Below are 26076 nucleotides of genomic sequence, written 5' to 3'. Positions count from 1 at the left end.
TGTTTTGGTAGTTAGTGGTGCTACTGCATTAACCGTAGAGGAGAGGCAGTTGTAATATGTATCAGCTAAAAGACAGTGGTTGTCACTGATGATTGAGGTAGTGTTGAATGCTTTATTAAGTAAAGGAATGAGGTTGTCCGGGGTGAGCTTCCGGGGGTTCCTAGTTTCATAGGTATGTGTGGTTGTGATTGTGGGGGGAGATGGTTCGTCAACATTGATAGTGAATTTGATATTATAATGGTCTGTCCAGGCTAGAGGAGTAATGGACTCTATAGTTATGACCGTATTGAGAGTTAAGATCCAATCAAGTGTTCTACCGTTAGCATGGGTTGGGGCATCCACTAGTTGCATAGAATTCACATCCCTTAGCGAGGCGTGTAATGCTTCTGCTTTAGAATTGAGGATATACTTGAATCCAAAGTTGAGGTCTCCTACGAGGACATATTTGGTTTTAGGTTTGAGCATTAGGGCTAGTAGTAGTGGTACATCTACTTCTGGGTTACTATTGGAGTTGGGGTCTCTATAGGCTACTATAAAGTTGATAGTAGTTTTATCATTAGCTAGGAGTAATTCAAGGCTCTCAATGTTCTCAATGGGACAGTGTCTGAATTGGAGGGCATTCTTGGCTATGATGGCAACACCACCGCTGTGTGAGTGGGATCTATCTGTTCTAAGTATGGTATAGTCTGGTGGGATGGCTAAAAATAGTAGAGGCCCAGAGGCTTGGTGGAGCCAGGATTCAGTCAGTCTCTGTAGACATGTTATCTATGTTTCTCTTTTTTTCCTTTTTTCAATGTTACAAGTTGCACCAGTGCCCATTAAATGTGTGGCAAATTGGGAAATCAAACTTGGTAGATGGCCACACAAGAAACTTTTCTGCAGATTTTACTATAAAGACCACACTTAATATTAATAAAATGACTTTATCACACCTAACTAATGCACACCATCAGGGAAATTCCTGTATTTTCCATAAAAAATATACATAGGGAATTTTAGCACTCACTTGTTTTCTTCAATGAGACCCCTCTGCTTTGAGACATTCAGGTCTTACACCCCAACCTCTATGTTCAGGGTGCATTTTATTTCCCATTCATCGCACAAAAACCGTCCCACAGAGATGCACAAAAATCACACACACTTTTTCCATCACAATATCTTTATGAATCGTCAAATGATACAAAGCTGATAAGAACAAAACACAGATAAACATTCAACAAAATCTTAATATGTTACATTTCCTGATGATAATAATAGTGCCTTTGGACAGAGCATGATAACTTACAGAATAAAAATGAAAACATGATCTAAAAGGGGCATTCAGTTCTTTGACTCAGCATGAGAAGAAAGCATTATACACTTTAAATAAAAAAAATAAAAGAAAAATTAGACCCCAGATCGCCAATCACCTCAAAATGAGAAAAATGCACCAGTTACTAATGTGAGCACATTCAGCTCTGTTTCTTTTCAAAGGAGGGAACGTGCAATGTTATGGTTGCCTTGGCTTCCTTTTTTCAAACTTTATAAAACAAGGTAGTGTATCGAATGGAAATCCAAGTTGCATGCTTCACTTTATTTAGAAAGAAAATGTTGACTTCAATAAAAGTTAGCACACATGGCAAAATCTGTCATGCACAGGTAATGATCGCATAATGAATGGGTACAACGTCCTTTCATTGACAGTCTTTTTTTCAATGCTTTTTTTCACGAAAAATGTTCAATGAAAAAACGAATCGAAAAATATAGGGGGGAAGTGTATATAAAGGGTGGGGGTTCGGAAAAAGTGAAAAAACAATAGGAAATGGTGGGTTTGGGGAGAAAACCCCTAAAAACGAAAAATAAACAATTTCAATGAGTTGTTTTCATTGAAAAATATTCATAAAAAAGCCCATCGAAAAAAAGACCAATGAAATGACCTAGAACCAATGAATGACCATGTCTGTGTGTAAAACTAACAAAGTGTATGTATATTTTAATCAAGTCAATCAATTGTTTATTTTCAGCGTAGCCTTAAAACAAACACAAATAATACATATCAACAAACAAAACACTGTTTTATAAAAACTGTGGCCGAAGTAAAATAATTAAAATTGTTGGGTATTTTGTGGATATTTGGGGCTTTGCGGTATTTTCTTACCGCCAAAATACCTTTAGCAATAATCACTCTCTGTATTCATATTGGGTCACACATGTCAATAATACATTGCATTATTTCAGAATTCAGACCTATTTAGATGGTATGCGCGGTAGTTTGCGTGGTTGGTTTGTATAGTGGTTGGTTTATTTGTGGCCCCAATATCCAACATCCCTTGTTTTTTATCTAGATTGTTCTTGATCAGTAGAGAGACCTCAGGCCTACATTTTAGGGATACCACATTTTCAGTGTTAGTGTTGTGTGCCACCATGGGCAATTGTGGTATTTTTGTGGTAATTTCCACTACCTCATATACGGTAGGGAACTATGTCCAGAGAGTCTCTCTTCCCGTTGACTCATGTACCTCCAACAGGCTATGCTACAAACAGTCACTCACAACTGTCCATACTGAATAGAATCATGCACACATCTGCTTTAAAATGACAATTGCACTGTTTGAAAATCTACCCACGTTTAAACCTTTCCCCATGCAAAATGAAAGAGAAAAATAATACACACTAGCTATCTGTTTTCAAATATTTTTGTATTATAGAAATTTCATTTAAACACAGTTTAACTTTTTTTACAGAAATAAATAAAATGGTACAACATTATTTGTGATAAAATGAACAGAGAGCTGCGAGAATATATGCAATTGGTAACATTAAATATGCTGATAAGAGACTGAGACTCCCTCTAATACACTGACTGAACAGCTTTGCGCACTTTTGCACAGCTCCCACTCACTTCTGTAATTACCTTATCTGTTCAGCATGAGTTTTCTCAGGCTATTCTCTTTCTGAATTTGGCTCCCTTGAAGATCAACCCCAGTGAGAACAAGCATCTGCCGTTCTCAAACCGGGGTTATTGCCTGGCGCTCTCAGCTTTTGCAGCAGGAATGCCCCAGCCAGGAAAGAGATCCTTCTCCCAGCTCTGCAAGATGTCGACCCTCTTCCCCTCTTCTCAAGCTTCTCCAGCAAAGTTCTAATCACAGCCTCTAGCATGATACTTGCTATGACGCTGCTCCAATCAGAATCAATCATGTCATCTCCTCCCTCACTACACAATGGCTCACTTCTACAGTGGCAATTGTAACAAACTGATTTCCTGCTCCTTCAAGCTCTTTGCTTCCTGTAGTTATGTGGACAGAGCAGCAGAGAAAAAAATGAATGTGCGTTTAAAAGTTCACTTTCAGAGTAGGCCTAATTCTGCAGTGGAGACACATTTTCATTAGTGGGTTATGTTAAATGAAGTTTTATTAGTCAGGTTAGTTGTTAATAAGGTTAGTTATTAATTTTCAAATGTGTCTCTTGCAACATAGGCATTTCAGGTGAAAAATAGTGTGCATTTTGAATGTGCAGATGTGTGCTTTTAACTGTAAAAATGGATTTGCATCTTATATGTAAAAATCGTTTTTTGACTGAATAGCCTGTCTTTACTTATATGTCCATGTTACTCTGGCAACACATATAGCAATGCACCACACCCATGTAGTGGTGCTGCATAAAAATGCTACCTGTGCAGTAGTGCTGTACTCTGTGCTGTAACACGCCAAATATCCTTACATATTTTATAAAAACTGTGGCCGAAGTAAAATAATTAAAATGCATGAGTCATACCCTTACATTTTGTCCAACATTACCTAAACCGATTCTTCAATTATCCCTACTAAATTCATCAACAAAAAAATACAAGAATACAATAAATCGTGAAATACATGGTAACATGATAAGCTCTGACTAAGCCTTGCACAAGTCATGCTGTTGACTGTAGGACTGTGAGGCGCACTGGTTACAGTGGCCAGCTCTGTGGATTGGCCATGCCCCCCTCAATGCCCCAACGCTGCGCTGAAGAGTGTAGACACTAACACACCGTTCCTAAGCCATTTGCAAGTCCTGATGTTGGCTGTTTGTGTTTGGCGAGTGGCAGAGGGTTGTGGTGAGGCATTGATCAGTGCGCTTTCGGCCCCATCGCTTTATATAGGCCTGCTCTATTGTCAAACCTACAAATTAAATTCTGGGTTTTCCTTTCAGACTAGGTGCCTGATCACGAGTTGGGCCGTAGTCCTTAAATGCGGCAGTAACAGTGTTACTCATGCATTTAAGGGTCCGCCCAATCTCAGGTCTGGCATGTTTACCCCCAGCTCAGTGCAATCGCCGCTGGCGGTGTCACTGCAGAGTAATTGCACTGGAAATTCCCCATTGGGTCCAATGGGCCCAATGGCGAATGGGGACTAACAGTTATGGCCCAACCTGTGATCAGGCAGTAATACCAGCCGAGATACCGCCTAACTCGTGATCATGCCCTAGGTCTGGCCCCAGGCTATCCTGCCAGAAAGGTGGTCTCTAGCGGGGTATACAGTGTACAAAGCTAGCGACCAACTGGCAGCATCCAAATTACTGACCGGCGCTGACGATGTGGAGGGAGACTTGAGCAAAGAAATATCCATTAGCCATGTGCAAGCCTCGGCGCGATGCTGTTATATTGAAATTGACTGGTTTTATCATGTCTCAAATAGAAGGAGGCCCTGTTTCATTTTTCATAGGAAATCTGCATCATATATGGTTTCAGATAATGGAGGTTCAAAATGTAATCAATGAACAAATTGAAGTTCTTTTATATGATGTTCAGTTCGGGCTGGACTGCTCCTTTTGGGGTGGGGCCAAGCCTGATTTGCCTATGGTCTTTCCCCTTCTGTAATGGCTTGGCAGGTGAAGAACAGTGGTCTGGAGGGTTGCCCAGAGCAATGCCAGTGGTTAAGATTCATTCTAAACCTTCCAGCCATCACCTCTTTGTTTTTGCTTTGTCACCCTGAGTGGGACGGGTATGCCCAGACGTGGGTCCCGTGCCTGCTGGGCCTAGAGACCCAAGCTACTCCTCACTGATGAGCCCCAACAAGTGTGAAACATGTTTGGGGATGCTTGTGATCTTGTGCAGAAGGGATGTGATCTAGCAGTTCGGGCTGGACTGCCCCTTTTGGGGTGGGGACAAGCCTGATTTGCATATGGTCTTTCCCCTTCTGTAATGGCTTGGCAGGTGAAGAACGGTGGTCTGGAGGGTTGCCCAGAGCAATACCAGTGGTTAAGATTCATTCTAAACCTTCCAGCCATCACCTCTTTGTTTTTGCTTTGTCACCCTGAGTGGGACGGGTATGCCCAGACGTGGGTCCCGTGCCTGCTGTGCGTAGAGACCCAAGCTACTCCTCACTGATGAGCCCCAACAAGGGCGAAACATGTTTGGGGATGCTTGTGGTCTCGTGCAGAAGGGATGTGACCTAGCAGTTTGGGCTGGATTGCCCCTTTTGGGGTGGGGCCAAGCCTGATTTGCATATGGTCTTTCCCCTTCTGTAATGGCTTGGCAGGCGAAGAACGGTGGTCTGGAGGGTTGCCCAGAGCAATGCCAGTGGTTAAGATTCATTCTAAACCTTCCAGCCATCACCACTTTGTTTTTTCTTTGTCACCCCGAGTGGGACGGGTATGCCCAGACGTGGGTCTCGTGCCTGCTGGGCCTAGAGACCCAAGCTACTCCTCACTGATGAGCCCCAACAAGGGCGAAACATGTTTGGTGATGCTTGTGGTCTCGTGCAGAAGGGATGTGACCTAGCAGTTCGGGCTGGACTGCCCCTTTTGGGGTGGGGCCAAGCCTGATTTGCATATGGTCTTTCCCCTTCTGTAATGGCTTGGCAGGCGAAGAACGGTGGTCTGGAGTGTTGCCCAGAGCAATGCCAGTGGTTAAGATTCATTCTAAACCTTCCAGCCATCGCCTCTTTGTTTTTGCTTTGTCACCCCGAGTGGGACGGGTATGCCCAGACGTGGGTCTCGTGCCTGCTGGGCCTAGAGACCCAAGCTACTCCTCACTGATGAGACCCAACAAGGGCGAAACATGTTTGGAGATGCTTGTGGTCTCGTGCAGAAGGGATGTGACCTAGCAGTTCGGGCTGGACTGCCCCTTTTGGGGTGGGGCCAAGCCTGATTTGCATATGGTCTTTCCCCTTCTGTAAGGGGAAAGACCATAAGAACGGTGGTCTGGAGGGTTGTCCAGAGCAATGCCAGTGGTTAAGATTCATTCTAAACATTCCAGCCATCACCTCTTTGTTTTTGCTTTGTCACCCTAAGTGGGACGGGTATGCCCAGACGTGGGTCCTGTGCCTGCTGGGCCTAGAGACCCAAGATACTCCTCACTGATGAGCCCCAACAAGGGCGAAACATGTTTGGGGATGCTCGTGGTCTTGTGCAGAAGGGATGTGACCTAGCAGTTCGGGCTGGACTGCCCCTTTTGGGGTGCGGCCAAGCCTGATTTGCATATGGTCTTTCCCCTTCTGTAATGGCTTGGCAGGTGAAGAACGGTGGTCTGGAGGGTTGCCCAGAGCAATGCCAGTGGTTAAGATTCATTCTAAACCTTCCAGCCATCACCTCTTTGTTTTTGCTCAACCCAACCCAACCTCTAGTGGTAACATATATCCTGCAGATGTGACTTAATTTAATAGTATTATTATCTGTCCAGCACCACACATAGCTAAAGACATGTCACCCCCGGACATGCATGACTTACCGTGCCCCCAGGATAGGAGGATGGCCGAAACTTCCAGCTGTCTGTAACTATACATTAGGATGTGCCATGTAATAGACTGCAGCAACTGGTTTGCTATTTTATTCGATAAGGAAGGGAAAGCCAAGTCTACTGAGCAAATTAGCTGCCCAACTACCTACAAGGACAGTGAAGAGGATGCCAGGAGTCTCGGGAATCTGCTCCCCTCCGAGATCCCCCATAGAGTAATCTGGGGTATATTGTTTAATTCCTCATTTAAAACAAGCACTCATATGGTCTATTTCGAAGGGAATACTGATAGATTATGCTGGGAAGGATGTATCTACCATAATCGGCCAACAATACAAAGGCAAGATGGAGCATAAATAATACAATGAAAACAGAACCAGATGGAACAGTACAATCAAGTGACAGAGCAACACGTGCCCGTATGTTTAACCTCTGTGCTTGAAAATTACTCTCCCCCATGCGGCCAAAATCAGCAAGTCTTCCACCCAATCATCAAGACAGAAGGAAATGGAGTATTTCCATGCACGTGGGATCATCTTTTTCGCAAGCATACAACTTTGCAGCAGCCTTTTTTTCTTTGCAAATGACAGATCCGCCAACATAGTGACATCACCAAGAATCAGAAGGGAAGCACATCTAGGAATGGTACACTGTAACACCAGACTTATTCTCTCACAGACTCCTTCCCAAAAGTCTCTAGTCTTGTTGCAAAACCAGAGGAGGTGGCTCAACATACCCCTTGCTTGTTTACATTTCCAACATTGGTCATTCTCTAAAAGGTGTCTCTTAAATATTTGTTTGGGGTTCCAATATGGCCTGAAGAGGAGTGTAGTCTGAGAGGCTCTCAGACCCCAATCTATGCTCGTCAGTCAGACATTGTAACTGCATCTTTGCCAGCAGCCAGAGCCAATCAAACATTTGAAAGCTCAGAATCCCCTTTGCAATTGGACACAAGGATATTGTTGAAGATGGCAGCCGGATGAACAGCCTGGGCACAGAGTTCCAGCATTTTCCATGCAGTACTCTGCATGGGTTCCAGCGGTGTGCTAACAAGTCTTGCAGCAGCAGCAACCACCCTTAGCTGTCTGTATTCAGCATACCTACTGCAGTCTCGCAAGTCAAACTCTTCACAGGCATGTAAAGGGAACCCAAAGTCCACCCTCAAAAAGATTTTTGATGTACCAAACCCCTCCCAGATACCAGGATGACTAATAAAAGACCTTTCCCCGTACAGTCAATGCTGGATTCTGCCAAATGGATGCCTCAGGGAACAGAAACGGGTCGCTGCTCAGACATTGGGATATGTGGCACCAGCATTCACACAGGGAAACAAAAAGTGGATTCAATGACCAAGAGTCCCTTGAGGAAGTGGACAACAAAGCCCTGGGTTCTTGCTGAGACACACAGCTGGATTCAAATTCAGCCCACAAGTCCGGATCAACACTCAACGAGTGACATAAATGCCTCACAGTGAAAGCCAAATGGGAGTTGAGAAAATGTGGCAAATTCATAAAACCCTTCTTCAATGGGAACTGCATCTTCCACAGGGCAAACCTAGGTGGTTTTCCATCCCACAAGAATGTCTGCATAAGTACGTTGAGCTCTTTGAAGATGCATTATGGCATCTTGAGCGGAAGCATGGAAAGAACATAATTGACCCTAGGTGCCATGTTCATTTTGATGCAGTTAACCTTCCCCCACCGTGAAAGTTTCAGAACCGACCATCAATATATGTCAGTTCTAAATTTTTCCAACAGGCATTCAAAGTTGATTCTCGGCAACCACTCTCCTTAGTAGTCCAAACCCTGTAATACTTCAACATTTCAGGACACCACGTAAACTCCAGATCAAACATGTATCTAATGCATAATCCGCTGTTAGGAAGTACCTCATGTAAATGCAAGAGGAAATATCGAGGCCGAGTACCACAAAAGGAAATACACCAAACACTGGCTTATAAAGATTCACAGATCTTTATTCTACTGCGCAGTTACATAGAAACAAAATCAGATAGCTATCTGGCCCTCAGTACATCACAGTGAGTACCAGCCCTTCAGTGTGAGGAGTGAGAGGTACTGGACATCTGGACATTCGGGTATTTATACAATTTAGTAATAATGTCCAGCCCCTCTGCAAGTTAATAATCTGTGGTCTAGAGTTCGTGCCCAGTTCACTTATGGCTCATACAACAATATGCACACGGATTACTTCGGTTTACATTTCAAACAAGTTACAATGGCAAAGTGTATTCCAGGATTTAGCAGTAAGCCTTCTCCCATATCCCTTCACAATGCAGTGCAGCCAGTGTCCACGCTCAACGTTTGCATTACATTGTCTTCGATGTATGTTCGTGGATGAGGCTTGTTGGTGCAGACAATCCTAAAACCACAAGTCATGTATGGGACAAGGTCTCATTACCCAGTCTAAAAATTCGGCCCGCGGACAGTCTAACCATTAACTAGGGACAAAGGCCGGGAAGGCTTGGTTACAATTTGGAAACAAAGTCCACCATTTTAGAACACAGAATTACATTTTAACAGAAATCAAAATGGCAGATGATCCTAAAATGGCGGCGAAGTCGATCTAAAATCGGAACTTTGCAAAGCGGTTTTCTTCACAGAGCGACTGGGCTTAGGCCAATATATATCAGAAAGGAGGTACAATATGATTTCCCGTTTAACAAACCCTCCTTTTGGCCTAAGCCAAGCGTTAAACTACTTCTTGTCACTTTACGAGTAACTCCACGTCTCAATGTCCATACACCCTGAATCACATTCGTCAGAGATATTGATCCCCATAAGGTCAGAAACAGAAATTTCTTTCAACACAAATTCATTTGTCATTCTCTCTGGGGCGCGTACCTTGTGTCCTAATGTTCCCATAGCTTGTGCACAACATCCTCCTAACACCGAACATATGCCAGGAAGACATTGTATACAGCAACAGAAAAACAACATAATACCCAGAATAATCAACAAGACTGAAAGTAGCTTCCATCCCCAAGATCGTAAGAAGTCCCAGAACCAAGCGCTAAGATCCCAGTTTCCCTTGGGAATGTGCACTTCTGAACTAAGGACGTGCAGATTTTGTATAGCCTTAAAGATGGTTGGGGAGGACTCTGGCACAAAAACGCAACAAGCGGACACCACTAATTTACATACTCCAGCAGGCTCAGCCAGGATGACATCTAATGCCATCCAGTTCTGAAGTGCCACTAACCTTATCGCATTCTGTTCCAAAGTCATGTTGTTGTCATGATCTCTGCTTCCAAAAGATCAGGACTTGCCCGACTCCCTTGGAAGCAGACCCATACCCCGGTTCCGAGTGCCAGCCAGTCCCAATTGGGACCTTTTGGACCCTGTCCTGGCGCCAGTGGCACCAGGCTCATAAAGATGCCCAGTCCCAGCGCTGGATGCGCCGGGCTCATAATGCTTGGGTGGACTTACCTGCAGCAGACCATGCTACTTACTTACCTGCCAGTTGAACCCCTGATCCTCTTCTGTTTGGGACTACTTTTCCTGTTGGGTGGGGCAGGAGCCACTCCCTAGGTTCAGAATACTGGAACTCTTCTGGAAAGCAGGAACTCTTTTTTTACCTAGGCGTGGCTGTGGAAGGAGACACCTAAGCACTACAGGAGGCTATTTAAACCACACCCGATGGATGAATCTTGCTTTGTGTTATTCTGCATTCTCTGCAGCAGAACGCTCATCGTGTCTTCTGCTTCTGATCCTGGGCCTAAGGGAACAAAGGCTTACCATCCTGGAATCCAGTCTTCAGCAGCACCTGTAAAGACAAAGAAAGAACAGGTTAGCACTACGGTCTTCAGTGGCAGCGCATCTCTTACCTGGTCCATCGGCTGTCACCAATGCCTCGCGCTGCATTCCGGCATCTGAAAGACAAAGGCTTACCTACTCTTCGCATGCTCCGGATGTCTTCGCACTGCATTCCGGCATCTGAAAGACAAAAGCTTACCAGCTCTTCGCACGCTCCGGAGGCCTTCGGCGCTGCATCCCGCATCTGAAAGACAAAAGAAGGTGCGTTTAAAGACATTGGGCAACTTTATTACTCACGTGCCATTACTCCTTTCCACGCCGAATCCAGTGGGTATTCCCTTCAGCTTCTCTAAAGCTCCGAACTTGTACCTGCAAGATAAAAGGGACAGTTAGTGCGCATCGTGAAGCAGGCTACAAGCGCTTACTTACGTGCTTCCAGGCGCTTCTATTCCTCACGCGGGTTCGATCCTCAACTCTCATCAGCCCGCCATCCGCCATCGCCGGAACCCTGCAAAACAAGAGATATCATTACAAAAGACTTTTAAGACATTTGAAGTGCCCAGAACTTACCGTTCGTGCAGTTAACGACGGACAGCAGTCCTCTGAGGTCAAGAGGCCTGCACCCTTATCCAGTGAAGAAACTGGTTACGGCACCCTGCCCCGAGGCAGATGGAGAGCTTGGCGTTCACTTACCTAAGGTGAGGGCGTTAACCTTTGGGGTTCTACAGGAGAAGAGAAAGGGAAGAGAAGAGAGGCACCCAATAACCCCAGTTCATTAATCCCATATTTTCTATCTGCAGACATCTTACTCTTCGAGTCAGACATACAGTGCACAGAGGTCCAGCCCAAAGAGCCAACCGTGTGTTACACATCACCTTTGAAGATACGGCATTCACCCAGTCAAGACCGGCGCCTCTGCGGGAATCAGGTGAGCGTTACAGAACACAAAGACTACTGCAAAACTCCCACCCAGGCGCTATGGAAACCTCGGATACCGACCAGCTAGCCCAGTTACTTGGGGAACTAAGAGCAGAAGTGCATGCAGCCCGTCAGGAGACGAATGCTCTAAGAAGGGAACTGATTATTTCCAAGGAGCGAACAGACAATCTCGCTAGACAATTGCTACAGTCACAAGCCGGACAAACTCTGTTACCCGCATCAGGGGCAAATCTTCCTTCAACATCCTCTACGAACCCAGTGCAGATCAACCTACCTGGGAATGTACCTCTGGCTCCGCCCGAACGATTTTCTGGTGACCCAAAGAGGTTTGCAGTATTTATTAATCAGTGCCGGTTGCACTTCTTATGCCGGCCAGCAGCCTTTCCAACTGATCAAGCTAAGGTAGCTTTCGTGCTTTCGTACTTTAGTGGCAATGCGGCAGACTGGTCGATCCCTCTAGTTAATCAAGATGATCCGGTTCTCCATGATTTTCAAGCTTTTCAGCTCAGTATGGAAAAACTGTTTGCAAGACATTCACAGGGGCAGGCCTTGGACAATGAGCTCCTTTCATTGCGACAGGGTAATCAAGACCTTTTGGCTTATATTGCGTCTTTCAACAGACTGATAGTGGAAACTCGATGGCCTGAGGACAAAAGGATTACGCTGTTTTATAGAGGTCTACGTGGAGAGCTCAAAGATGTGTTAGCCCAAGTAGTGAATCCCCCGCAAGACTGTTCGGACTATATTGACTTAGTCGTTCAAATTGACCACAGACTGCAGAACAGGAAGGCCGATCGTTCCAAGTTTGATGCTCGAGTATTTTTCAAACCACCAACTCCTACCAAAGGAGTAGACTCCGGGGAACCCATGCAAATAGGGGGCCTGAAAGGACCACTAACACAAAAGGAGCGGGAAAGGAGAAAACAGCTGCAATTATGCCTCTATTGCGGAAACTCGGGGCACTTTCTTCGAGACTGTCCGGTGAAACCAGCCAAGAAGGCAGCAGGAGCTGCAGTTACCAGGGTCACAAACTCTGAGCAGGGAAACGACCTCGCCCGACAAGAATAGAGGTCCTCTTGCCGAGCGTTAAAACCAGTTCAGTGACCTCGCATTTCGTGATACCTATGGTCCTCATTAGCCCTGAACATCCGGATCGATTACATGCGATTGAAGCTTACGTCGACAGCGGTGCCATCGGCAATTATGTGGATCATAAAATGGTTTTGAGGATGAATCTGACTACGGTGGATGGTACGGAGATAGCCTCCGGACCTGTAACGCATACCACCCAAGAAGTGACGCTAGTAAGTCAAGATGGACACCATGAGAAGATCGTGTTCGATGTGATCAAGGCCCCTCAGTTCCAGATTATTCTAGGAAATCCTTGGTTAGAGAAGCACAATCCTCAGATCGATTGGCGAGCAAGAACGGTTCAGTTTCCAGAATGTGTCTCTACTTGTCACCCTCGACCTGGTGTTGCACTGGCAGCAATTTCCTCGGAGGCTCCCCAGTTACCTCCTGAATACCTAGAATTCCAAGATGTTTTCCGGAAGGATCAGGCTAACTTTCTACCTCCTCATAGGTCTTATGACTGCCAGATAGACCTGATACCTGGATCTACTCCTCCTTGTAGTAGAATTTATGCCCTCACCGAGCCTGAGAATCTTCACCTCCGACAATACCTGGATAAATAACTAGCGAATGGGTTTATTCGTCCTTCCAAGTCCCCTGCTTCCTCAGCTTTGTTCTTCGTTCCAAAAAAAGAAGGGGACCTTAGAACTTGTATAGATTATCGCGCCCTGAACCAGATCACCGTTAAGAATAGATATCCGTTACTTTTGATCCCTGAACTCCTGGACCAAGTCAGAAAAGCATGCATATATACAAAGCTGGATCTTAGAGGAGCCTACCACTTGGTACGAGTAAAACAGGGCGATGAATGGAAGACGGCCTTCCGCACCAAGTATGGGCTATTTGAATATCAGGTCATGCCCTTCGGACTTTGCAATGCCCCGGCCGCCTTTCAATATTTTATGAACGATGTCCTCAGAGAGCTCATAGATGTGTGTGTTGTTGTTTACATTGACTACATCCTCGTTTATTCTTCATCGGAAACTGAACATCGGAAACACGTGAAAATGGTCCTCGAGAGATTGCGTCAACACAAACTTTTCGCTAAGTTGGAAAAATGTGTTTTCAACGTGACTGAAGTTGAATTCTTGGGATTCATATTATCACCTAGCGGAGTGCGTATGGATTCAAAGAAGGTCGATGCAATTCTCAAATGGCCATCGCCATCCTCCGTAAAAGGTGTTCAAAGCATGTTAGGCTTCGCTAACTTTTACCGCAGGTTTATCCCCGAATTCTCTCGAATAGTCCAGCCCATCACCACCTTGTTAAAGAAAAACAAACGTTTTGAATGGTCTACCGAGGCGGAACAAGCTTTCCAGAATTTGAAGACTAGATTTATCTCTGCACCGATCTTAAAACATCCTCGCCCAGAACTCCCCTACATCGTTGAAACTGATGCTTCGAGCCTTGCCATGGGGGCAGTTCTATCACAAAAGGACCCAGTAACCAATCAGTTGCATCCCGTGGCATTTTGGTCCTGCAAATTCTCGCCTCCTGAAATCAATTACACTATTACTGATAAGGAAATTCTAGCTATCAAGTCCGCCTTTAAGGCTTGGCGGCATTATCTTCTGGGGGCCCGACACACCGTTACTGTGATTACAGATCACCGAAACCTGCAATATTTGAAAACCGCAAAAGCTCAATCCTCTAGGCAACTCCGTTGGGCACTATTCTTTGTCGAGTTTGACTTCATAATTACCTATCGACCTGGTACAAAAAACGGTAAAGCTGATGCCCTTTCTCGGATGGGAGTGGAAGAACATTTGATCAATCCTAAACCTGTACCTATCATTCCCGAACAAAGAATTCTAGGTGTAATCGCCACACAATCCATAGAGGAAGTTAAGGATAAAGCCAGGCTACTGGTAACTCCAGCAGACATACAGAATTGGCATCTGCAGGGAAAGGACTTTACGGTGAAGGACAACCTATTATATTTCCAAGAACGGTTATACCTGCCCAGCACAGATTTACAGAAAAAGGTAATCTCTTGTTATCACGATTCTTTAATGGAAGGACATCCCGGTATGACCAAGACCTCGGAAAAGATCAAGCTCTACTTCTGGTGGCCGTCTTGGAAAAAAGATATCAGAGACTTTATAATGTCCTGTGGAGTATGCGCCCAAAACAAGAGTCCAAAGGAAAAACCAGCCGGCCTCTTACGCCCTATTGACATCCCGCCTCGCCCTTGGCATACGCTTTCTATGGACTTCATCACCGATCTACCTCCATGCTCCGGATACAATACGATCCTAGTAATCGTGGACCTATTCTCCAAGATGGCGCATTTCATTCCACTCAAAGGCTTACCAACAGCAGCAACTCTGGCTCGAGAATTTCTCGAAAACATCGTCCGACTGCACGGTTTTCCTTCAGTTCTAATTTCAGATCGAGGTAGTCAATTTATTTCTCATTTTTGGCAAAGTTGCTGTCGGTCGGCTCAAATTGATGTGAGACTTTCGACCAGCCACCACCCTCAAACCGACGGACAAACCGAGAGGACCAATCAAACTCTGGAACAGTATTTGCGCTAGATATCCTTTGGATAGCCGAATATGCCTACAATAACTCTGTCCACTCGGGAACAGGGAAGACCCCGTTTTTTCTTTTATACGGTAGTCACCCTCGAACCTCGGAGTTGGATCCACTCCAAGATCTTGGAACACCAGCAGTAGACCACCTGCATTCTACAATCACCCAAGCCTTTAACGAAGCCGTTTCTCACCTTCAAAGGGCTAAAGAACAATACAAGAAAGGAGCAGACCAACATCGGAAGGAAGCCCCCCAATATCAAGTAGGAGATCAAGTCTGGTTATCCACCAAATATCTACCTCTAAAAGGACCACGCACATTCAACCCAAGATACCTTGGTCCCTATTCCATCACTACCATAGTAAATCCAGTAGCGGTCAAGTTGGACTTGCCCCCTCACATGAAGATACATCCGGTCTTCCACGTCTCTCTATTAAAACCCGTGCAACCTCAAACCCGACTAACTACATCTCCAAAACCTATTCTAAATGATGGAGAACTCGAGTTTGAAGTCAAAAGCATCCTGGATTCCAAGATCTCCAAATCTAAACTATTTTACCTGATTGACTGGAAAGGCTACGGTCCCCAAGAAAGATCCTGGGAACCTGCAGAATATGTCCACGCGCCTCGTCTAATCAAAAGATTTCATCGAACATTTCCTAACAAGCCCAAACCCCTGGAGAAGCTCGGTTTGGGAGGGGCCTTGAGGGTGGGTGCTGTCATGATCTCTGCTTCCAAAAGATCAGGACTTGCCCGACTCCCTTGGAAGCAGACCCATAACCCTGGTTCCGAGTGCCAGCCAGTCCCAATTGGGACCTTTTGGACCCTATCCTGGCGCCAGTGGCACCAGGCTCATAAAGATGCCCAGTCCCAGCGCTGGAAGCGCCGGGCTCATAATGCTTGGGTGGACTTACCTGCAGCAGACCATGCTACTTACTTACCTGCCAGTTGAACCCCTGTTCCTCTTCTGTTTGGGACTACTTTTCCTGTTGGGTGGGGCAGGAGCCACTCCCTAGGTTCAGAATACTGGAACTCTTCTGGAAAGCAGGAACTCTTTTCTTACCTAGGCGTGGCTGTGGAAGGAGACACCTAAGCACTACAGGAGGCTATTTAAACCACACCCGATGGATGAATCTTGCTTTGTGTTATTCTGCATTCTCTGCAGCAGAACGCTCATCGTGTCTTCTGCTTCTGATCCTGGGCCTAAGGGAACAAAGGCTTACCATCCTGGAATCCAGTCTTCAGCAGCACCTGTAAAGACAAAGAAAGAACAGGTTAGCACTACGGTCTTCAGTGGCAGCGCATCTCTTACCTGGTCCATCGGCTGTCACCAACGCCTCGCGCTGCATTCCGGCATCTGAAAGACAAAGGCTTACCTACTCTTCGCATGCTCCGGAGGTCTTCGCACTGCATTCCGGCATCTGAAAGACAAAAGCTTACCAGCTCTTCGCACGCTCCGGAGGCCTTCGGCGCTGCATCCCGCATCTGAAAGACAAAAGAAGGTGCGTTTAAAGACATTGGGCAACTTTATTACTCACGTGCCATTACTCCTTTCCACGCCAAATCCAGTGGGTATTCCAGCACCCTTCAGCTTCTCTAAAGCTCCGAACTTGTACCTGCAAGATAAAAGGGACAGTTAGTGCGCATCGTGAAGCAGGCTACAAGCGCTTACTTACGTGCTTCCAGGCGCTTCTATTCCTCACGCGGGTTCGATCCTCAACTCTCATCAGCCCGCCATCCGCCATCGCCGGAACCCTGCAAAACAAGAGATATCATTACAAAAGACTTTTAAGACATTTGAAGTGCCCAGAACTTACCGTTCGTGCAGTTAACGACGGACAGCAGTCCTCTGAGGTCAAGAGGCCTGCACCCTTATCCAGTGAAGAAACTGGTTACGGCACCCTGCCCCGAGGCAGATGGAGAGCTTGGCGTTCACTTACCTAAGGTGAGGGCGTTAACCTTTGGGGTTCTACAGTAGAAGAGAAAGGGAAGAGGAGAGAGGCACCCAATAACCCCAGTTCATTAATCCCATATTTTCTATCTGCAGACATCTTACTCTTCGAGTCAGACATACAGTGCACAGAGGTCCAGCCCAAAGAGCCAACCGTGTGTTACACATCACCTTTGAAGATACGGCATTCACCCAGTCAAGACCGGCGCCTCTGCGGGAATCAGGTGAGCGTTACAGTTATAGAGTATGTCAGTGGTCCGGTTGATGGTCCTCTCCAGTACTCTCGCTAGTCTTCTGATATCTTCAGAGTTTAGTATTTGCCCCCAAAATGGTACAAAGGATTTAGCTACATCACCTAGAACTTGTGATGAAGTATCGCCATTCTCATCCCGCCTTGGACGAGTTTCAGAGATTTCTATAGTGCTTGCTATGAATACCCCAGGTAACAGAATTCCTAAATAACAGGTTCCCTGCCAATCCCTAGGTAGCCATGGGAAAGCTTCATTACCGCAAACGAAATAGACAGGTTCGCCTACATACAAAGGTCTGTCTTCACTGGTCAAGTTCGCAATGTTGGTGCAGCCCTTGAAATCACCTATTGACTGAGTACCATTCCTCTGTATGCAGAAAGAAACTGAATCGGGGCTGTGGTTAACAGTATAGGAAGGTGGCGTGGCATCCCTATTGCCTATAGGAGCCACCTTGAAAGAGATCAGAGATTGAAAGGGACGAGACAGTCTATCAGAAGGCTTAATAGAAGCAATATTAAGCTTGCTCCTATTTGCAAAAAGTGAGCATCCCAGGGGCGTTAGAACTCGTTTCTCAAAATCATTAAGATTTGTTCCATCAAAGTTTCCCGAGATGCTATCGTTCCATCGGCCAAAGAATAGTGCCTATAAAGAAGCATAGCATGCAGTAGTCAAAGGTAAAGGATGAATTTACAGCCCAACCCCTTATCTCCATGTTGCGGTAAATGCGAGCAGACGCAACAATTAGCGGGTCGATTCATGGAAATAATGTGTGCTGAAATTTTCGCCGCAAGCGTGCGAATCGCAGTGCCAGTGCGAAAATCGCAGCGAAACCCGCGCACAGCGATTCATGGAAGTCCGTGCGTGAGGAAATTCCAGGATGTGCGCCAAAATACTGCGTGGCGCACGCTGGCGCACACGTCTTTAAACCACGTGCGCTAAGCACACAGCGAAAGCGCACATAGCGCGGCACACACAACAAAAGTAGGCGTAACACGGGGCGTGACACGCGGAATGGGGAACAACGCGTGTAAATGAGGGCATCACGGGGGAAGTACAGGAGGCAAGTGCACGAAACGCCCACACGCTCGCCTACAACACATATTCATGGAATCGAATAGGGCAAACCAGCGCACGGGCAAAGATGCACACAGGCCTAAACACGTCCGCCACACGGAGGCAGGCGGTAGCGTCCCTGCGCATGAAAGAAATGTGCACCAAAATGTGCGCTAACAAAAAGGACGTATATACAGCCATGATTAATGTCCCATACTGTGGCCCTCTAGGACAAATGACGTGCAAAGGGGTACGCGACAAACACTGACACCCGCTGTGTGAAAAATAGCATGTGCGTGTATTTCGGGGGTGCGCGGGAAGTTTCACGCGCGATAGGCCTTGGGCGAGCGGGGTACTTGTATTTCAGGGGTTCGCGTGAAGTTTCACATGCGATAGGCCTTGGGCGAGAGGGGTACGTGTATTTCAGGGGTTCGCATGAAGTTTCACACGCGAAAGGGCCCTGGTCGAGGGAGTACATGAATTTCAGGGGTGCGCGGCAAGTTTTACACGCGAAAGGGCAACGCCCGGGCACAATACGTCACAGACACGCTTACGCGCTAAGGGCCTTTGGTCCAATGATATCGCGTACGTGTGCTGACGCGCTTACGTGCTAACGCGCTAAGGGCCTTTCCTCGAATTACACGCTGACGTGCAAGATTTTCACGTGCCAAATCACTCCGTATCAAGCTGGCCACACGTACACACACGGAAGACCACGCTCCTGCCCAGAAGGCCATTTTCCTGCCCCCCAGAGCCCTGAGCACGCTCCCACCAGCCATCTGCTGCTGCCTGTCTGCCTGCTGCCCACGTGCCCTGCTATTTGGTGCCTGCACATCAGCCTTCTGCAGGGGTCCAGTTGCTGTGTCCACCCCTGCTGGAACAGAACACTCCCGACTGGGATTCCATCGCTCCACAGCCCAGCCCCAGGACCCAGTTGCCCACCCACTCCTGCCTCTGGGGTTGCCATGTCGGGCACATCTCCATCTGGCACCACTGGCAACCCACAGCCAGAGAGGCAGAGGGCCACCAGCTTCACTGCCACCGAAGTTGGTGTCCTGGTGGAGCATGTCCTGGGGCATTATGATGCCCTCTTCGGAACAAGACGTGCCAACAAGGAAGGACGGACCAGGATCTGGACGGACATCGTGCCATCAACGCGGAGGGGGTGGCAGTCCGCGAATTCCATCATGTCAAGAAGCGCTGGGAGGACTTCAGGTCCAGGACCCTCAACAAGGCCCGGCGCCTCGCGGAGGGGGGCCGGGTCAGCCTGAGCAACATCCAGATGAGGGTCCTGGAACGCGTAGGCCCAGCGCTCCATGGCCAGATCCTTCGGAGGCAAACCCGTCTGGAGTCGAGCGGTGAGTGGCCAAGCATTGCTGTGTGAGACAGGGCATGTTGCAGTGTGCTGGTAGTCTGATACTTACCTGTATGTGTGACATATGCCATATATGGATATGTGTGTGTGCAGGGACATCATGGTCATGCATGTGGGACCAGTTCTGTGTGAACCACACGGTAGGTGCATGTGTTTTAATGCAACATGCCCAGAAGGCCATTTTCCTGCCCCCCAGAGCCCTGAGCACGCTCCCACCAGCCATCTGCTGCTGCCTGTCTGCCTGCTGCCCACGTGCCCTGCTATTTGGTGCCTGCACATCAGCCTTCTGCAGGGGTCCAGTTGCTGTGTCCACCCCTGCTGGAACAGAACACTCCCGACTGGGATTCCATCGCTCCACAGCCCAGCCCCAGGACCCAGTTGCCCACCCACTCCTGCCTCTGGGGTTGCCATGTCGGGCACATCTCCATCTGGCACCACTGGCAACCCACAGCCAGAGAGGCAGAGGGCCACCAGCTTCACTGCCACCGAAGTTGGTGTCCTGGTGGAGCATGTCCTGGGGCATTATGATGCCCTCTTCGGAACAAGACGTGCCAACAAGGAAGGACGGACCAGGATCTGGACGGACATCGTGCCATCAACGCGGAGGGGGTGGCAGTCCGCGAATTCCATCATGTCAAGAAGCGCTGGGAGGACTTCAGGTCCAGGACCCTCAACAAGGCCCGGCGCCTCGCGGAGGGGGGCCGGGTCAGCCTGAGCAACATCCAGATGAGGGTCCTGGAACGCGTAGGCCCAGCGCTCCATGGCCAGATCCTTCGGAGGCAAACCCGTCTGGAGTCGAGCGGTGAGTGGCCAAGCATTGCTGTGTGAGACAGGGCATGTTGCAGTGTGCTGGTAGTCTGATACTTACCTGTATGTGTGACATATGCCATATATGGATATGTGTGTGTGCAGGGACATCATGGTCATGCATGTGGGACCAGTTCTGTGTGAACCACACGGTAGGTGCATGTGTTTTAATGCAACATGGGGACCTCTATGCAGAATGCACACCTGAAAGCATGCCAGTCTCTGTTCCTGGACATGCAGGGGGGATGAGGAATGGGTGCTGATGTCATATACATGTATGGTGCACATGTGTGTGTGTGTGTGTGCACCAGAGAAGTGTGTGTTTGACTTTGAAACGCCATGGATGCATGTGACTTTGAAGGCAACATCTTGGTATCCAAGGGGCCCTTGTACATGGGTGTTGATGTTGATTGCAGGCACCGGGAGGGTTTCTGCATGTGTGTTGCATGCATTGACCCATGTGTTGTGGAAGGACATGATGGAAATGACATTTGACAGTGCCACTCATGTGTTATTGCTTCCTGTCTAGGGTATTTTGTGCTGTACCCTGATGCTTGTGGTCTATGTCTCCCTCTAGGCAGCGTCAAGTGAAGAAGAGGGCGGAGACGGCGCTGTGGAGCCAAGCGGTGGGGGTGCCTCCACAGGGTGGCGTCGCATGGCCCAGCCACCCTCCCAGGAATTACCATCATCCGGGAGCGAGGGGGCTGGTGCTGCGTCTGCCACAACGGCTGTGGCGGAAGGGCCGGGTGAGCCCCCACAGGGGCTTCCAATGGCGGAAGACGGTGTGGAGACATCCAGGTTGGTGGTCTCCACAGAGGAGCAGGATCCCCCTACTGAGCCGCACATAGGGCCTGGTGGGGGTAGCACCACTGGTGCAAGTGGTGCAGTCCAGGGCCAGGGTCAGGAGGCAGCACAGGTCACCGCGGAGGGGCCTGTGCATGTCACTGTCCTTGACCCTGTGACTGCACCATCATGCACCAGCAGGGAGGCCCTGTCCCAGGCCCGTCCGCAGGTAGGGGAGAGTGCCATATCACCTGCCTCTCCCCTACCTGCGGGCAAGGGGTCCCGCGACCGTATGGGATCCGTCCTGGTGGGTGTTGTGTTGCGCACGCGTGTCATTCGTGATGACGTGCGTTCTTCCTGGGCGGAGAACGCATGCCATCACGAAGAGCAGCGTCATGACGTGGCACTGCTGGGAGGGGCCCTGGTCGGTGGGTTCCTACATGTGACGCGCACTCTGGCGGACCTCTCCTCCTCTGTGGAGGCTATGCGCCGGTCATTCTCCACATCGTCTTCCGGCCCAGATTCCACCAGGGCCCCCTGTGGACCTGGCCTGACCAACACAGCTAGCTTGGTGGAGATCCCATCCCTGCCACAGTCGGGAGTTGGCGGTCCAGCAGGGGTGGACACCACAACTGGAGACCAGCAGATGGAGGATGTGCAGGCACCATCGGACAGGGCACATGGACAGCAGCAGCAGCAGCAGGAGCAGGCTGTAGGTGGGGGGAGCAATGATGGCTCGGGGCCATCAACATCAGAGGGGCAGGCATCGGCCAGAGGGCAGGAGGACCCTGGAGGGGAAGTGTCTTCCGTGTGGCAGCGGTTGGGCCATGCGATAGATGCGGAGCGGCAGCGGGTGGAAGAGGCACGGCTCACGATGGTCAGGGCGGAGAACTCCATGCATAGGGCCCTGAGGCGGGCCGAGTGCCTCGAGGTCATTCGCAGGGACCTGAAGTTCCAGATGTCATCGTTCCTGCGAACCCTCAGGGCCATGGAAGAGGACCGCCTCCGGGACATCGAGCAGGAGTTCGATGATGCCCTGGCCCGGGACATCAACATGTGAACCGTTGGACTTGCTCGCTGCCCTTGTAAATAGTTAGTATTAGGTTTGCTTTGGTTTTTTTCTTTGTTTTGGACCGCTTGGACAATGGACCACATTTTTGTATATAGTTTTTTTATTAGGTAGTAGTTTTTGGTAGGTTTCATTTCTTAAGTTGGGCTCATGGACCCTGGATTCTTGAATTGTACATAGTTTTACATTGGATTCATCTTTTTTAATATTTTTTTTGTGTTCACCATGGAGCAATGGTTTATTTTCCCTTGGATTTGATTTTTTGAACTGTGACTTTGGACAACATTTCTTTTTGGATTTCTTTTGCTTATGTTTTCTTAATTTTCATAATTTATCAGACATGGACCATTTCTTTTGTTATTCCCATTGTTGTGTGTTTAATTTGATTTACGTTCATGTTATCTTTAATATATATTTTTTTACGCTTCCATTTGTGGTATCATCTCATTGGTTTCATGCATGTCATGATATGGGTTTTGACATTCACTTGCACCCATTGTGTGTGTGTGACGGACATGTGTTCATTTACATACTTGCCATTGGGGTTGTATCATGTAATTGGGATTTCTATGTGGGTGGATGCAATACTTGGGTGGGTCTTTGGCATGTGGAGGCTGGCCATAAGGGCCAGGGATCTAGATTGTGATGACGTGTTGGCTGGGGGACATGTGTTGGGGCCTGCTGGCAGGTGCCCCGCACTGCTGGGGGGTGGGGGTGCAGGAGACATGTGTGGGGGCCTGCTGGCGGGTGCCCCTCAGTGCTGGGGGTGGGGGTGCAAGGGGACATGAGTGGGACATGAGTGGGGGCCTGCTGGCAGGTGCCCTGCACTGCTTGGGGGTGGGGGTGCAAGGGGACATGAGTGGGACATGAGTGTGGGCCTGCTGGCATGTGCCCAGCACTGCTTGGTGGGTGGGGGTGCAAGGGGACATGAGTGGGGGCCTTCTGGCAGGTGCCCTGCACTGTTTGGGGGGTGGGGGTGCTGGGGGACATGAGTGGGGGCCTGCTGGTAGGTGCCCTGCACTGCTGGGGGGTGGGGGTGCAAGGGAGTAATGTGTTGGTGACCACTAGTGCAAGGTGACTTGTGGCTTGGCTGGGGGGGCATGCCCATGGTGGATGGGCTGCCTGCGGGACATGACCAGGGGTGCAGGGTAGTCCCCTGTGGTGTGGTCTGCCTGCAGGGGCTGCGGAGGGTGTAGAGGGAACACCTGGGAGGACACACACTGCCAATTCACGTGTAGGACTCCCCTGCACCCCCGAAATACACATACCCTGCTGGAATTGCGTGTGGAACATCCCGCGCACCCCTGTAATACATGTACCCTGCTGAAATTGCGTGTTAAACTTCCCCGTACCCCAGAAATACACGTACCCTGCTGAAATCGTGTGTGGAACTTCCCGCGTACCCCAGTAATACACTTACCCTGCTGAAATCGCGTGTTAAACTTCCCCGCACCCCAGAAATACACGTACTGAAGTGGGAAAAGCGACCAAAAGGCTCCCACCAATCCCCTCTCAATCATGGCCTAGAGGATCACGGCCCAGGCACCCGCCGCGAGAGGAGTTTGCCCATCTCCCAGACGACCAAATACCCTGGTACAAGAACATATGAATGTGCCCACTCGCATGCCCACCCGCATGCCCACCAGCCTGCCCTGCACATGCCGACCCCTGCGGCATGGATGAACTCGACTAAACCATCTAGCACCAAATCAACACATCGTTAGAGATGCCATGACGACCTAGCTAACGGTCTGCACAGTCGTGCAACATACACACTGGACACTCCCACATCAATTCACACGAAGAACATGCTCAGTGCTATGACGTAGGCGACGGACATACTCACGGACGTGCATCTTTATTATTTTCAACATAGGCCTCTCAAATGCAGAAACGCAAGACGCATAATGAACTTATCTAAAAAGGCTTGCTCATGCTTCGTCTAAAACCATGTACCATAATGAGGAATATAACGAAGACACGATACTGAGGATAGAACAACACGACACCATAACCTACAGCGCCCTACATTAAATGGTTTCTCCTATGCACCAGGCCCAAGTAGGCCGCAAGCAAAAGCTTTCATGAACATTGAATGAGCAAGGGTTCGGTTGCTGACCCTGCAGAATGAGCCCAGCGAAAGCAGACAGTCAAGGGCACAACGTTGCAAACTTGCATACCGCAAGCCGACGCCAAGGTCGCACCTGCAAGATAAGCCCGGCACACAGTGAGAAATATAATATTAATTGTGCAGAATTCTGCCTCAACCACGGTCCCTACCTCACGTGACCGAGCCAAACTTGATAGGGTGCCAAGCCCAGGAGGAAGAAGGCGTCTGGATCCCCCGTCTCAAGACACAGGCAGATACAATTAAGCGACTCAACAGACATCTGCGACGGTGGGAGTAGTCGGCCTTCCTGCTCATGAATAAGTCCTCACATTGTCTGCACACACCCATAGTGAAACATTGTTGCAAATGACAGGTGCACCGCGAGCTGGGAACAGCGATGGTCCCAGACTGGGGGGCTCGCGGGTGAACCAATCAGAACATGGGACCCTTATCACTGACGCCATTCACATTGACCAATCCTCAGGGGTCTTCATGTAACAATTTTTATGTATCAAACTGAAGGGACAACCCAAGTATACCACCTGACTGACCCTTAACCAATAACCAAGTCTTCTATACGTATGCTATACTAACCCTACCACTCGGGGAACCAATCCAGAGTGGCGATAGGTTTTTTGTTAATTTTGCTAAGGTGACGCAAGTAGCGCGTCACGCTAAGGTAAAAAGGGCCTGCAAGCCACACGCTGCGGAGAGTGTGTCAGGACGGACGCGTACGATCCTTGGCCATCCCCGCCGTTTTGTTTAATAAACAGCAGAATCACCTTGCTTCTTGCGTGTGTCTCATACTCTATCTTTTGGGATATACGGGAGGAGTTGGGGCCTCCCTGCCCGGAGGTCCGCGGACGGCCCAGCCGGCCCCGGGAGAATTTCCCCCCGACAAGTTGGAGGCACTGCTGAGATCTGTTTAAGGTCCGTTTTTATTTTTATTTTTTCCAAGTACTCCCGTTGCAACGATGCCCGGCGGCGCGGCCCCCTCTGCCGCTGCCCCCTTTTGAGGACTACAGGACCATCGCGGAACTGCAAGGAGACCGGACGGCGCAATCCGGATAGTGGCCCTCGGGAGCCGGTTGAGAAGTATCCCGCCCGCGGTTGGCGAGTGTCCAGACGTAGTCCAGACGAGGGGAGGTGGCGAGCCGCTTGGAGGGGTGCACGCAGTCGAGCGGCCCCGCATCAAGAGAACTTGGTGAGTATGCCACGCCCAACAAGCAATGTGAAATTGTGAGGGAGGGGGGAGGAATTGAATACGGGAGGCGGGAGGTGTTGCACAGGTGCACGGCGAAGGTTTGATAATTTAGTGTTGGCAATGAAATGAATGATAGCCGGACGAGTGCGAGAGCAGTCCGCTACGTTACGGGAGAGAAGGGGGCGGAGCACGAAAACATCACATGCGGCCGCTCGTAGAAACTGATTGGCCAAGGTCGCTACCGCGTGTAAGGGTGTGTGTGTGTGGTTTCCTACGATTTGGCAATTATTGATCAATGAGTAGATGAGGTTCCCTATTGTTCGAGCAGGAAACTCGATAGATAGATGACGTTTCCCTGTAGGTGGTAGCTAGCTGGTTGCCTAATACGGAAGATAATTGGCAGG

This window comes from Ambystoma mexicanum, chromosome 12 (assembly GCF_040938575.1).
Source record: "Ambystoma mexicanum isolate Mex_15411 chromosome 12, UKY_AmexF1_1, whole genome shotgun sequence".
Classification (NCBI taxonomy): domain Eukaryota; kingdom Metazoa; phylum Chordata; class Amphibia; order Caudata; family Ambystomatidae; genus Ambystoma; species Ambystoma mexicanum.
Note: the sequence above shows the minus strand (reverse complement) of the source record.